Genomic DNA, 11,647 nt, shown 5'->3' with positions numbered 1-11,647 from the left:
TGACATTGCCCACCAAAATGGCGTATCCAAGATTATTCTGATGATGGCGTCAGGTGAATTGGGTCATTACTAAAAAAAAAATTATGTGAGACAAAACAAAATTAGGCTTTCGTCTTCATTCATACAAAACTGTGAATATGATTTTATTCTTGCAACTGTTTTAATGAGTGGTTCATTTTAAACGGTTCATAATCACAAGGCACTACTTCATGAAGTGAAAACAAAAAAGGTTTGCCCATAGAGCCATAAAATTGGGCCCTGATGGCACGATGTACACATTGTAAAAAGTTATATTAAAAAGTGTATTTTGTACATAAACTTGTTATGCATCATTGCATCGTAGCATTAATATTTCTATTGAATTGAATCAATTAATATGTGCCTCTTAATAAACATTTTCAAAACAATATTTACAAGATTATTATTTAAATTTTGGGGAATAATTAGAACGGGTAAATTTCATGGAAATATCAAAATAATGTATTTATCGTCTTCCTATTTAGATAAATGTGTTAATTAACTAGTTTGGTTTTATACTTTTAATTGCAATAATTATACCTCAATGACAATAATTCACAAAATGCCTTAATTTCTGACTTGATATCAGAGGGATGGAAATAGGGTTGGTTAGGGTGAGGGTTTATGAACTTATTTTTAAGTCAAACTCAATAAATATTTCAGTTTATATTTTATTGCACGCTTAGGGGTTTATAGGGGGGGGTGAGATCTTTACTAGGGTTGGGTTGGGGTTGTTATTATTATGCAGGGATTCAATCTCCACCTCCGTCCGATCAATCCATGCAAATTTCTGATATTTTGTTTAATGCAACATTAGGGTTAGGTTTATGAAATTTATCCTTTGTTCAATTAAAACCGTCCATAGAAATGTTTAGATGATGGTTTAGCACAAGAAACCAGGTTGGGTGGGGGTTTCTGCCTTTGAAACCAGGTTGGGTGGGGTTTCTGTCTTTAAAACCAGGTTGGGTGGGGTTTCTGTCTTTAAAACCATGTTGGGGTCGGGTTTTTTTTGCTTCAAAACCAGGTTGGGGTGGGGTTTCTGTCTTCGAAACCAGGTTGGGGTGGGGTTTCTGCCTTCGTACGATCCGTCCGTAACAATTCTATTTTAAGAAATATATTTGCCTTACTGTTGAACTTCTCTCAATAATTGTACCGAATGGAAATAGCCTGAATGAAATTTCCTTTAAAAAAATGTGTTAATTTTTGTTAAATTTTTTTAAAACTATTCTACAAAATATGTATATAAAAACAAAGAAGACTGTTCCGTCCTGTTTGAATACAATAAACTTAAAAGCTTTATCCAACAACCAGCAGCATTTCCTAATTGTTTTTGTTCTCTTCATTATTACGTAATACATGTATGACTACAGCAATACTCTTACCCCTTGTGATTTTATCTGATTTCAGATTTTATGATATTTTGTGCATTTAGGGCATAATTTGATAACAATGCAAGCCGTATTATTTGGAAAACAAAGTTAAATACTCAATGCATAGGCTTTTTGTTTGTACATGCATTACAGAGCATGTTGTTTTAATATAATTTGTTGTGCCTTTTGGAGCAAAACTTGATAACAAAATGCAAGGCATGTTGCATATTAGGACAGAATTTGATAAAAACACATGGCCTTGTGCATTTTAGGGCAAAATATCTTTAAAATCTGTGTAAATAAATCAACAAGAAATACAAACTAATTAAAATCCAATTTATGTAGACTATACCTTCTTTGATAAGCATGACATCCAAGGCTATATGAGAAAAATTACTTCCTAGTCAGATCTTTAAAATACACACAGGAATAGTAGCAATTTCAAAATAAGCAACTAAACAATAGTAAGTAAAAGTTTAAGCTTGCCGAGCCCATAGCAGTATAAAGTTGGCGCAGGCAAAATTTAAAACTTAAAACTTTAAATAACTGTGAAACTGAAAGCCTGTGATGGGAGATCCCTAGCTAAAACCGAGACGAAAATGATTTTCCTGACATTGTTTTACTAAAATTATAAAAACTACTGCACCTCAGCAAGTAATATTTTAAAGGAAGCTTTCGACTATCATTGTCTTCAAACTGTGTGAGTTTAATGTGAATCTTTATCTGTGAAGTACCTTTTCGGTTTATCTCAAATTGTCAACCTTTACTTTAAAGCAACTGAACAACTTTGAAACACTGTGAATTGTTCTTTCGGTAAAGGCAAAGTAAACCTTTGGTTTTCAAGATCTATTGAGTGTTTTAATCCTATATAAATACAGTTATAATAAACTAACCTGAGAAAATAAAATTAGCTTTTGCAAACAACTTACCAACCAAATGGACCGATGGTATAAATGCAAAAAATAGTTAACTATTTTTTGCAATAACCTAACCTTTGAAAATTTAATTTCAATTAAGTGGTTCCAAGATGAGATTTCCGAAAGTCTGGATCGAATGTCCATACGCAGGAATAATAATCGGTATTTGGAATAATAATGAGAGACGTTACTGTCAGTAACGCTTCCCAGCTAACAAATTTAGGGATAAAAACTTTAACCACATTACTTCAAAGTGAAATTATTCTCAAAATGCTGTTTACACTCGGGAGCTGCTGTTAGAGGCTTCTATAACAAAAGACATTATGAGTAATTTTCCAAACTAATATCTTCCCTTTAATATCTTCGCTCCTAAGAACAATAAGTTGCTGTTTAAAATGTAGTTTCATCGAAAACCTTGAATTCAAATGTTGCCTAATGTGTACCACGAAGCTGAGGAAGAGTGCGAGACGACGGACCGGGGTGAGTGAACAACTGGACAGGCAAAATGGCTTTAACTTGAACGCATGAACATTAATTTGGCTGCTCAATCAACGAAATTGACCGAGAAAACCTAAACCAGCCAAAGTGTATGGCCGGATCTATTAAAATCGCTCTGAGATATTGCATGTTCAGAAATGTTAAAGTTGGCAAGGTAATACCTACCGAGCGCTGAGCCCTTTTACCCGGGCGCGCTCAATTCCATACTTGACCATACAAGTTAAAAGTTAATTACAGATTGATAAAATAAATGTAAAATCGTCACTATCAACATTGAACTGCTTCAGCTTCGAAGGAAAAACATCGTTTCATATTAGCCTTGTTTTTAGTCCTTGTTTTTTTTCATCATTGATTATAGTACCAAGGTATTTGTACTCATGCGTTATTTTTCACTGTCATTAATTTTATGCATAAAAAGCCGAGAAAATTACTTCCAAACAAGGGGTATATAGAACCCCTCACCCTAAAATTACCCACCCCAAAATCTCGGACATAATTTAGACATAAAGAACCACCAGTGTTCCATGAAGCTATCCCGCCCCTCTGCTTTATGGTTTCGTTCCCACTGATTGCCTCTTAAAATCACGCTTGGAATTGGGTAAAAAGTGAGTCTGAATTTCTTTTGGTGAACTTCAGACTTCTCAGCCGCCTACCACCACCTTTTTTGCTGATAAATACTATAATAAGTGTTATTATTAAACTTGACCAAGCTTTAAAACAGATAATTGCGTTGGGTAAGGCTGTTGGAATGGCTCTTGCCTTCATTTTCAGCATAGCAACAACAGACAGCATAAAATACTGGAAAGAACCGGTTAAAATGGGCGGAGCATGTTAAGTCACTGCAGTTGCATACGGCAACCTATTGGGTTTCTATATGCACTGTATGTAAATCGAGGCTGCTTGGCGCTAGTATTCGAAGCACGTGATTGCACACCGCATGGCTTTCTTTCCGCGCCTGGACTTTGACGGGACCACCACGGACTGGACACGCGCTCCTCGACGGGATTCGGACCTCCCGCTTTTGATGAACTTAACGGGCAAAATTTGTCTCAAGAAGAACCTACTCCAACTGGAGCTTTCATTTGTCAGAATAAAGTATCTTTCGGTTCACAAAGCTGCAGAAAAATTAAAACAAAATTCACTTTTCGAGCCAAAAGTGTTTAGACAACTCGTCCGTCGGTCAACTCGACCGTTCGGTCAACTCGACATCCCACATGCCCAGAGTGGACATCAGGAGCACGCGACTGGCTGGGCGACGGAACAACGCTAAAAATGATGTCGCATGAGCACAGCTCACAATTCTAAACGACTTTTCTTAACTTGCTGGTGAAATTTTTGAGAAAACTACAGGGAAATTGCCCACCCTTTTTACAACCCTGACTTAGAACTGTGTCATTTATGTTGGGGGTTGTTTTCTCCAAGTAAAGATTCAACAATGAATGAAGCAGCAGTGGACAACAACGGAGCCCATACAAGAAACAGGTAGGCCCTATACTGATAATTAAATAACTATAAAGATAATTCAAAAGCTAAAGTCGTTGTCATTCATATCAATTTTAGAAAAAAAATCACATGCATTATGCCTTATACTCGGGCGGGATTCGAGCCCAATTTACGACCCTTGCAATTCATTCAAGAGCAGTGTCATACAAACTATACACCACCGATATTGCCCAGCGGCAGTAGCTAGAGGCAGTTCGAAGTTTTAGCAGTGGGTACCGCCTGATTTAATATTATGTTTAATTTTCATCCCCTGTCAGTCACATCGTTGTCTCTCGGCGGCAAAACCCAAAAGTTTCACATGAAAAATACCTAACTAGAGAATAATTCCTAAAGCCCTAAGTGAATTAATCATACAACCTGGCAATGACTGAACATTTCAACAGTGAACATTTTACATAAAAAAAGGGAAAAAAGAAAGATGTTTAGAGTGGAGTACACCACTCATGTTGTATACCGCCCTCTATTGACACTTACAATGTATTTCAGAACATGAAACGATTTGTTAAAGATTGTTAGTGTTGAGTATTGTGACCTTATAAACGACTTTAGACTAATTGTTGGATGTTTTTGAACTAAATTAAAGAATTTGCTGAATTTTTTTTTAACAGAAACCAAATGTTGACTGGTTCCAGTTGAATGAGCTTAAACAATGAAAACCTTTAATAGTCATAACTCCTTATTGCAATGATGTACTGACTTGAAACTTAAATCAAATATTGCCTCTTACATGCAGATTCATATGAAAGAACAATTAATCACTGGTTTCAGTTGAATGAGCTAAAACAATGACACACTTAAACGGTCATAACTCCCTATTGCAATGCTGTACTGATTTTAAACTTGAAATCAAATAATTATTGTAAATCAAATAATTATTTTAGAGTTTATAACTGGTTCCAGTTCCACATTGTCCTAGATATGATGTCATTGATGACTGGAAAATTGTTTCCCCCTTGTTCTAGGTTAGTAAAAATTTTGGGGAACACAGTATTTTGTTGAAGGAATACGGTGTTTTTTGGGAACGAAACTGTATTTTGAAGGATCAAAATATTATTTTTCGTGGAAGGAAATAATTTTATTGTTTTATATTTACCTTTCAATTTTGTTTGATTTGTCCCTTCAGTGGATCCAAAGACAACAGCCTTCTACTTACAATCTGGTGTGGACCCAGACGAGGGAACCAACGACTTGTGAGGCGCTGAGAGTGGCGGTACCAGCTGGTGAACAGCTCCCGCATTCAGCAGAAGGAGAGATGCAGTTGTCTATGGATTGTGTGGTTGTCTGTGGATCTAGAAGCAAGAGGACACCAATGGACCAAGGTAGGGGCAAATTGCTGTATCCGACCGACCAGAAACCTCAAAGACCATGCAGGCTCAATTCATCCAATATCCTCATTTATGTCACTTCACCAGTACCAAAAACAGGGTACATTTTTGGGGGGCACAATGGAAAACACCAATTTGTTTTAGAAGCAACATTTTACTTTGTGGTTTTGCAATCTGAAAAAAACCAAATGTTACAAATGGAAGGGGGGCTGGCACAGCCATTCAAATATTGAAACAAAAATAAAGGAGGTCGGATACCCCAAGTTTGTCTAAATGGAGACAAGACCAAGAGAGGAGTAAGAAGACGGCGAAAGGTAGAGGAAGATCTAACCCGTTATCTTGCAGAGTCCCTCCCTTTCGTAACCCCCCCCCCCCTCTACAAGATGCTCTACAAACTTGTTGATGTTGTCCCTGACATGTAGAGCTTTTTCAAGGTGATGTCACACTGTCTTGGGATGTTTCCTGTGTGCATATTGGTCGAAGCCAATGATGCTTTTTAATTAGAAGACTCATCCATCAGGGAATTTCCGTTGTGTTGAAACTTCAAGTCGCCAGTTGTCATGTTCGGATCCTAATTTTCATGATCTCGTGTAATATTATTTATTAAGGAAAAGTTCAACAAACCACTTAAACTTAAATGTTGTAATCCCTCTGATTAAATAAGATTTTTCGGAGTAGATAAAAAAAAATTAAATACATTTGGATTTCACAATTTTCCCTTTGAAAAACCTTCTGCCGAGTGTACTTTTGCATTTTGGGCACAAAACCCCAATTAATCTCACAATTTTTTTTATAAATCATACTCCTGTTCAATATTAACCAAGCCACTAAATTGCATTCATTTGATGATCAATGTTTGATTGATAAGTATTAAATAAATAATTTAGACAGACTAAATTATTATTTAATCCCAATGTCAACATTACATCAAATTCTGAATGTAGTAACTTTAACTTAGCATAAAAATGGCACCAAGTCTGTTACATTTCAAATTAGAATAAAACAACAAAAACAAATGTTTAAAACATAATGTATTTATAAGGAGAAAACTTGTGAAATAATTTAGTTTTGCAAAATTCCACTTGCGAGCGCTCTAACAAAAAACGCGAGTAGGGAAATTTTAAAAAAAGACGGAGACCAAAAAGAGGCAAGAAGAGAAAGAAGAAAGGGAGCAAGAATCAAGAAGTGTCTTGTCATTCAGGATGCAGAGTGACCAGCCATGGGCAAGAGGACACCAGTGATGCCTAGGTTTGTATGGGTGGTAAGATAGCATTGGCTTAGATATTATAATAGTGTTGGCCTAGATAGAAGACTAAACCCTTCACCCTTCTAGCAGGTTCAGAGGCAAGATGTGAGGTTCAAGACTGAACTTGGGCAGACGATGATGAGTCTTCATTGGATGTCCTTGATGCATGATGACCAGAGGTCGTTAGAGGTCGCTATAGAGTTCAACAGGTTAAGTATCAGGATAAGTATAAAAGATTAACAACCGTTTAACTCCACAGCTTCTAACAACCGTTTTACTCCACAGCTTCTAACAACCTTTTATCTCCAGAGCTTCTAACAACCTTTCCCTCCACCTGCAGCTTTTTACGTTTTATCAACTGGCTTTAACTTTGTTTTTGTTTTTCCCACAGAAGTTATTGTGCCTTGATGGTAGCATCTCTTGGACACCGATGAGAACAGTTTGGTAAGGTATCAGAACCCCACTTTAGCTTACTATTGTGTCAAACGCTAACATTGTTTTTAATGTTTTTCTTCCAGCTATGCAGTTTATTCTGAACATGGCGAGCTAGTCTACACACCGACATCTCCAGCCAAGGCTATTTAATCTGTTTTTGGTTTTCACAGTGTCCATTCTTCTGAAGAGAATGTTGTGAGAGGTTAATGTGCGCATTGCTGACAACTCTGGAACAAGTAGCTGGTGACAGTTTTGGTATCAAGGTAATCTTATGGTAATTTGACTTCATTTGACCACTGCATGATAGTCTTTCTGGTCACCGTGGTCAAGTGGTTAGACTGCAGGACTTGCAATCACAAGGTTGTGGGTTCGAATCCCCCAGCTAACCACTGATTTCACAATGACAAGAATAAGTATTGTCGTCACCGGGGTCCAGTGGTTAGACTGCAGGACTTGCAATCACAAGGTTGTTGGTTCGAATCCCCCAGCTAACCACTGATTTCACAATGACTAGAATAATTATTGTCGTCTAGTTGCTGAATCACAATTTCTTGGTTTGTGCAACTCATAATCATAGACATTAAACCAATGTTTGTATGAGAGAGATTGGCTTTTGCCAGCTTGTGCATGTTTATATCCCTTTGTGGGAGTTTGCCGAGTTTCCTTGATGGAAAGATCATTCAAACAAACAAACAAAGGAACTTTCCAGTTAATTTGAACAAACAAGCTTCGAGAAATATACACAAATTTTTGAACATCTCGGAAAGAACCGGATTAGAACATAAAGTCTACTTTTATGGTTACAATATCAGCAATTTTTTGTTTGTTTACTATTTGCGAGTCATTAAAACAATGACTTACAACCAATCTACCAGCGAGTAAGCCATCATCAAAATAAATTATAAGAGTTAGAGGTATCATGTGTGTTTCTGCAAATAAGAACAATGGCACATTCTTGAAACAATATTCAGCTTGTCTTAGAACTATCAATGCAGAGAAACCATTAATTGATCGAAAGCTTGTCAGGGATGAGATTTTCAGTCTTTTATTTGAATTCAGACTTTTTATGTTGACCTAGTGAAGAAAACCAGACAGTATTTTTTCCATCATAAAGAAATCTTGATGTTTGATCAAATTCTCTAGTGCTGCGGACACTGTTCAAAAAGCTCCTCTAAAACTATAACTCATTGATTTACCAAAAGGTGGAAATGCCATCATTTCAAACCAACCTTAGAATTTGTAACCCAGTTTCAGGCCTTTTTGTTGGCAATGACTCTCACCCTTAGTTTTGTTTTCTCTTCTTTTCAGCCGAGTCTTGTGTGCGGTGGTGAGTAGCCTACAGCTGGAGTTGTTGCAACAGGCATGGTGAAGGAAACATCAACAAGTCAACAACAGACCGCATGGTAAGAAACTTTGAAAAGATTTGTTAAGGGACACGTTGCTTTGGATATGTTCAAGTTGGTCGTTGATAAGCGTTTGAAACCTGTTTGTTATGAAACGACCAACTCGGCACTCGCCCAATCCAAGGCAACGTGTCCCTTAAACATTTTCTTTGAAATTCATCTCCAAGTTTTGGTAAGAGATGAAGGGGATCCCAAATCAATCACCATTGAAGGTTGAAATCTTCAAACTTTGAATGCACATTCATTCTTAGTTTAGTTTTCATTCTTCAATAAAAAAAAAAAACAGCCATCCAATATGTGGAGTCTTCATTAAAACTGGAGCTACGTTTTTGAACGAAGAAGATCCACAGCTAAAAAAATCACTGCTCTGTAACATTTGTCAAAAGTGCTGTGTGCCTGCATGCAGCAATTGAAGGATTTGTGTGATCTGGGTTGTTAGACTGAAATGTTTACAAAAGAGCCACCAAGCCAGGGGTGGATTTCACAAAGGTAGTTCTAACTTAAGACTAGTCCTAAGCAATGCTAAGAGATAGGACTGGTCCTAAGTTAGGACTAGTAACTCATCCTAACTTAGGACTGGTCCTATCTCTTAGCATTGCCTAGGACTAGTCCTAAGTTAGGACTACCTTTGTGAAATCCACCCCTGGACTTCCTGCAGGCAAGATTTATACACAGCCTAATGGAAGAAAACATAAAATCTTATATTTTATGGAAATTGCACTGTCCAATTTTTATCAATTTTTGATATGATGAAAGGGGGCACATCACAAAACTTTTCCAGCTTTACTTTCATAACTCTTGGATTTATGTGGAAATTATTACACAACACTTAAACTTTCCCATATGACCAGGGTAGTTCAGTATCTTGCCTGCCAGACTAGCCAAAGAATGTACTAGGTCGCACTTATTGTAAACATAGCTCACATGGTCTATATAATCAAAATATATACGAGCATAAAACAAATTTAATGGTTATACGAGCAATTGAGAGCTTTTGAAAGTATACAACATGAGAAATAACTCCCTCTGAAGTAAAAGTTTTTGCGAAAGAGGTAGTTTCTACTTCTCACTAAAATATTTGAATCTGAGAAAGACTTCAGGCCTTCTGCTTTCTCAGAAATCTGAAAGCAATCAAATTTTGTTTCAATGACCAACTGAGCCCAAATCGTCGCAGATATTGTTATTTTTATGCAAAATGTTTGACAACACCAAGTGAAAACACTGGTCTTAAACAGTTACCAAACCTGTCCAGTGCCTAGGAGCCCTTAACAAAATCATAACAATAGTTTGTTTGTAATCCAAAATTAAAAATTCTCTCCCACAGTTTTTGCGACACTTTGATGCAGATGCTGAAGAACTTTTTGAACTGTGCAACCAGCTGAAGGAGGACTGCGTCGAGTCTAGCCAGATGATTCTGCACACAAGGCGAACTATTCAAGTGAACTCAGCTGGACCATGAGGGCACCCTATTGACTGTACGTGTCATTCAAAGCTAAGGGCCTTTACCAAACCTCGGCTTGGGCTCTGGCTTTGGCTTCAGGCTTGAGCTAACTCAAACAGAGCTGGCAAGCCGCAGCCAGAGCCCATGACGAGGTTTGGAAAAGACCCTTAGCATAAAAACTTACTTGGTAGTGAGCAATGGAGAGCAGTTGATAATGAAAAACATTGTGAGAAACTGCACCCCCTGAAGTAACATAGTTTTGGAGAAAAGATGTATAATATTTTAATTGAATTCGAGACCTCGGCTGAGGTCTCAATTCAAGGCATCTGAAAGAAAGCATACAACTTGTGAGCTAAGGGTGTTTTTTCCCCATTATTTTCTCGCAACTTTGATGACCAATTGAGTCCAAATTTTCACAAGTTTGTTATTTATGCATAATCATGTTGAGATACACCAAGTGAAAAGACTGGTCTTAGACAATTACCAAAGGTGTCCAGTGCCTTTAAAGTTTACTCAATAAGGATTTTTAAAGACACTGGACACCTTTGGTAATATTGTCAAAGACTAGTATTCTCACTTGGTGAGCTCAAATTTTTACAAGTTTATTGTTTTATGCAAATGTTGAGATACACCAAGTTGTTCAAAAATCAATTTTGAATTATTGCAACGTGGGTAGGCTTCTATGTTTACATTGTTCACAGCTTTTTTATATGTACTAGTTTTTGAAATGTGGCTTGAAAGCATGTTTTTCTTATTAACTACATTATTAGTTTATCCTTCTTTCAGACAGAAATTAAACCTGACAATCCTTTTGTTTCATACTTTTTTAATATGGTCTACTTGGGATCGTCCATGAGTGTCATGGTTATCCTGTTTCCATGAATTCTAATCTATGTACCTTGAATTGTATATAATTTGTATTTTCATATTTATGTTTGGTTTTTACCCATATACACTGTTAGCCCTGTATACTCAGTACTTACCCAAATTGTGTGAACAAAATCACAGGCATATTACTCGGGTGGGATTCGAACCCACGACCCTTGCAATTCTAGAGCAGTGTCTTATCAACAAGTCTTTTCATCTACTCCATTTTTGGAGGTTTTGTTAAAATAAATAAAATAAAAAGTAAAAATTACTATCACTCCTTACGGTTATGTGGAAAAGTTTTAGTTTGTATTCCCCAAAATTTGAATTTGAGAACCGTTACTGTCAAAAACGCTTCTCAGATTGTGTATTCCAATAGCGATGTATTCTTCATACGCTGACATAACCGCTCAAAATTTCCATGATAAATACAAAATTCTATCACCTGTAAGAAATTAAATGTTCACATATTAGTTTTAATTATCTACATTTATATAAGATAAGAATCAAATGTTTAAAGGCACTGGACACTTTGGGTTATTACTCAAAATAATTATTAGCATAAAAATTTACTTGGTAATGAGTAATGGAGAGCTGTTGATAGTATAAAACATGGTGAGAAAA

General features: G+C 36.6%; 1 long non-coding RNA gene across 1 annotated transcript; it reads left to right on the top strand.

Moving 5' to 3' along the window:
* The first annotated feature begins 6,468 nt into the window (after positions 1-6,468).
* Positions 6,469-10,391, top strand: LOC117297849. The gene is made up of 4 exons (XR_004519918.1): positions 6,469-7,321; positions 7,483-7,575; positions 8,621-8,715; positions 10,040-10,391. It is a non-coding gene; the product is annotated as an uncharacterized LOC117297849 (long non-coding RNA).
* Positions 10,392-11,647: the final 1,256 nt, after the last annotated feature.

Source organism: Asterias rubens, chromosome 12, assembly GCF_902459465.1.
Source record: "Asterias rubens chromosome 12, eAstRub1.3, whole genome shotgun sequence".
Classification (NCBI taxonomy): domain Eukaryota; kingdom Metazoa; phylum Echinodermata; class Asteroidea; order Forcipulatida; family Asteriidae; genus Asterias; species Asterias rubens.
This window is presented reverse-complemented; position numbering and strand designations above follow the sequence as displayed.